Genomic DNA, 4,541 nt, shown 5'->3' on the forward strand with positions numbered 1-4,541 from the left:
TTAATGTCACTGATTTTTACTGAAATATCTGTAAGGCTTTTTTTTTTTTGAAGAAATCTAAACCACAAAGAATTAGTATTGATAAGCGATCCACAGTTGTTGACACCATAGGCACCCTTTGGTTCTCCTGATTCTGATAGTTGCTGATTTCTTATGACTAATCTTACCCTCTAAGTATTAATAGAGACTCGTGCTTTTGACTGTTTACCAAAGCCCTGCTTTGTAACTCGAATGAACCTACCTGGAGAGCCTTCTTGGAGACGAAGAAAACTGAGTTTCCTGTAGAAATGACACATTGCCTTTGGTGGGTAGTTGTGGGGAGGGGTGGAATTCCAGAGGAAGGAAATCTCTTGGACCAATGATAGGGAGGTCTAAAGATTGTTTTGACTATTGAGGCAATTAAGTATGGTGACGTCAGAGTTTCTGTGCAGAAGAACTCTGGAGACAGCATTCTTGTTGAAAAGAGAAGACTGGAGGACTCTCACTGAAACTGAAGTCACATAGCAGCTTGGCGTAAGACTGATAAACTATCCATTGTCCTTATTAAAAACAGGAATGCGTAGTTCCGGGATGTAACTGGAGAGGGTGAGCTAATCTCACCTGAGCCATCTCCATGACAACACCACCACGATACACTAGGAAATAGATGAGACATGTTTTGGAAGAGGCAGAGCGGAGGCAGGTGAAGCCAAGGAGTAGAAACCTTATAAAATATGTTAAGGGGTACTTTGCAAGTTCTGATGTGGTCAGCCTGATGTCTTGGGACAAGGGATGAGGGCAGAGTGTGGAGTGCATTGGGAGGTATCAAGAATGGAAGCAAAGAGGCAAATGAGAAGCAGTAGGTGGATTAAAAAAATGCAAATTAAGTTCATTCTTTAGTACAACATTTTTTTTTATTTGTGAGAAAAACATTTATGAAGTAAATCTAGTAGGCAATAATAATATGTAACATGCATTGGGCTATTTTGGTATGAAGTAAACTTAGTAGGCTATAATAATATGTAACATACACTAGGCTATTTCTGTATGTCAAATACTAGTTTGGCCTCTTTCTATTGATCATGTGCTCATTCCTTATGTAACCCTACAGTTAAGGATCTATTGTTCTGCTCTTTTCTGTAGGGTTTAAAACACTGGGCACAGACCAGCTATGTAACTTGTTCACATAGCTAAGGTATAGAATAAGACTTAAACTCTAGATAGACTGGTCACTGAGCCTGTGTTCTCAGTTGCTACTGCTGTGACAGCAATGTCTTTATAACTATAATAAATGACTCAGAACACATGGGTGTTATACCCATATAGCTTCTTGTAAGAGTTTGATTCATATTCATAGAATCAACAATTTCAATAACTGTAATAATTTTATTAACTGAGCATTTATGGTATACCAGATACTAGGTTAAGTGTTTTATATAAATTATGTAGTTTTTATGACAGTCCTCTTGGGTAAATATAGTAAAACACTTGCAAGAAGATTATATAATCCATCAGAACTATATAAGAGGTTAGGGTATCGCATTAGAGCTAAATAAAACCTATGTAAAGTGGGTAATATTCCACTCCTCTTTTTAGTTTAATAGATGGGCCTCGGTCATATCAACCCTGAAACCAGTACCGATAACAGCATACTGCCTTTCCAGGTCCTTTTTCTATGCTACTATCTCACTTACTTGCAAGCATTTAAATAACCAGCGTTTTACTCAGAGGGAGGTTTTGAGTTTGTCCTTGAAGGCTGGGAACACAGATGTTGAGAGAGAACATTCCAGGTAATAGAAATGAGAAGAAAGGAAGGTTGGAACGTGTGAGGTGTTTGCGATAATCAGCAGCTCAGGTGTGTGACACGTACTTCGCAAACTGTAAGAGCAATACGTAAACATTAGTAGTTATTAGCAAGTCCGTGGTTATTTCTATTGGAGTGTGCCAATTTGCATTCTTGACACATGCTGCGTTTTCTTTGGATGGAAGGAGAAATCCTAAATCATTAAAACAACTGGAACACACATCAGATACACGTATAGGTTGGCAGTCTGGACCCCTGCCATTCCTATTTTTATATGTTGAAATCTCTAACTGTCTAATCGTGATGGTACAGACTTCGCTCCCTCAGCAGCCAAGATTGATTTTTCCTTTGAGTAGACATGCTTCACAGAAGTACCCTTTCCCGTTACGTTTTGAAAGTCATCAGACATGCTGTTATAAATGATCACGGAAGATTACTGGAGATGCTGCAAAATAATAGTGAACCAAGGAGCATCTGTAATTTCCAAGGATGGCTTGCAATCATCACTCAAAATGAACCCTATCTGAGTGCAAGGCTGAACTTTCTCTTTTCCTCCCCCTCACTCCCTTTACCACTATATAACATAGCTGAAATGGATACCGCACCTCATGAATTTTTATGCAAAATATTCAGTTGCAAGCCACGGCTGTGCGGACAAGCTCTCCTTGTGAAGAGAAGAGCTAGCCTGCTTTGTTCCATGGCTGGCAGCCTAAATAGAAAGTCTTCCTATCAATCGGCTAACTGGGAGTCAAAGTCCATGATGGCTGCTAACCCAAATGGGTTTTGGATGCCTCTTGGTTCAGACTCTCATAGGTTAAGAGAAAAATGATTCCATATCTGTTGGGAGAATTGCTCTTTGCACAAGCTCTCTGCTTAAGACATCCTAAGCTCTCACAGAGCCTAACTATGAAAAAGGAAGCTCTCCAAGCTAGTACATTTGGAGCCATCCTTCCCATGCAATTACTTCAGATATAATTGTTCTCCTAGTTCTATTTATTCTGTTTCCTTAATTTTGAATATGTATTGTGTCTTCCTTGGCCCAATCAGACTCCCCTCTCCTCAATCAAAGCAATAGATTTTTTTGTTTTTGTTTTTTAATTTGATCTCCTTTCTGTTGTCTCTCTCCGAGGTCCTTCTATCCATTGAGTTCTACCCTGCAAAGTGATTTTTATGTATTGTAGAATTTAATGGGTTGGGTAGCATCTTTGTTCTATGCTGCCACACTAAGATAAACCATCCAAACATCTTGGCAGACACTGATGGTTTTCCAGGGCCTTTCCACAGCTGCCCTTCATCTCTGGGCCTTCCAGCTACTGGATTTGCTACTTCCAAACACGGCCTGCTTCTAATTGTCTCCCCCCTAATTGCAAACACAGACACACAGACACACACACACACACACACACACACACACACACACACACACACCACACCACATACAGGGGCATTAAAGGAAACTATTCCTTAAAGGATTAATCCACCAAAAATGATTGAGGTCCTAATATGCAACAGACATTATGTTTTATACTTGAGACCAAGATACAAGATATGTCACACTCTAGTCGGGAGCTTTGGAAGACGAATATAGGAAGAGGTCATCATAACTCAGGAAGATAATCAAGATTATGGAATGAAATGCTTAAAAAAAAGACCAGAGTGAGGTCTTCTGGGACTCGTACCTGACACTTAGCATATTTGCCTGCCCTGTCATTTTTTTTTTGTCAGTGTTATAGGGTTTCATTTTCTCTATAGCATTTGTCTAAGCTTATCTTTAGTAACAAACTATAGAAATGATCCCTGAAAGTATAGTCTTGTCTAAGCTTATCTTACATATTGTATTATTTCTGTTTATTTTGTCTCCCCCACTGGAATGTGAGTTTTATGAGACACCCTTTCATTCCCTCTTGCACTCTGGGTTGGCACATCAGTGGTTAAAAAAGATTTATTGACTACGTAACCATGGTTGGAGAAGGTTTCCCACACCTGTCTCCCTAACCACTTTCTTCATTCTTTCATTTGGGTTAATCAAGAATGTCCTCAATTTTTTCTAACTGTAGCCAGCAAACCATTATAACTGTGACATGATCAATGCAAAGCACAGGGTTTTATTTCATTCTGGGGACTTTTGTGACCATCGATTATAATAATTTTTTCATTTATATGTTTCTTCATTATCTGTACTGCAGAAGTGCTTTACCATGCTAGATGCAGCCAAAGACAGATAATGACATGAAGTCCATCCGCTAATTTAACATACCGGAGTAAGCAGATGTTCTCTGTACATAGAGAAAAACACTTTTAACAGTGATCAACAAACCAAAGGCATGCCATTTAACAGGTGACATGAATATACTGCCGTCATTATACTGCTGGTGATGCTAATTCTAATCAAATCTAGACTACATCTTCTTGTTTCCTTAAATTGTCTCAAAATTTGAGAAAAATTCAGCAAGTATTTAAGAAAAATTACTTTATGTCCAATGTTTACTATGAAAACACCGATCATAATGACAGGCACAATGGTTGTGAGAAACAGTGTTGGTGAGCCTCTTTCTAAAATGGATTTGACACACTTTGCAAACGAGATATCAAAACTCTGGAAGGAAAGAAGAGAGGCAAACATGCTAGCCATCATCAATCACATACAAACTGTCATGATATTTAGGTCTGGGATTCCTTTCTGCCTAGATAATCTGGGAATCAGGCTAGATTACATACACAGCTTTCTAAGACAAACAAGCAACGATTCACAGTGGCA

The 4,541-nt window shown here is 38.9% G+C and overlaps 1 pseudogene; it reads right to left on the bottom strand.

The window, feature by feature from the left end:
- Positions 1-3,485: 3,485 nt before the first annotated feature.
- On the bottom strand, positions 3,486-3,596 carry LOC121452037 (annotated as a pseudogene).
- Positions 3,597-4,541: the final 945 nt, after the last annotated feature.

This window comes from Microtus oregoni, unplaced genomic scaffold, assembly GCF_018167655.1.
Source record: "Microtus oregoni isolate MIOR12 unplaced genomic scaffold, Mior012 000008F_ref0000371, whole genome shotgun sequence".
Classification (NCBI taxonomy): Eukaryota; Metazoa; Chordata; class Mammalia; order Rodentia; family Cricetidae; genus Microtus; species Microtus oregoni.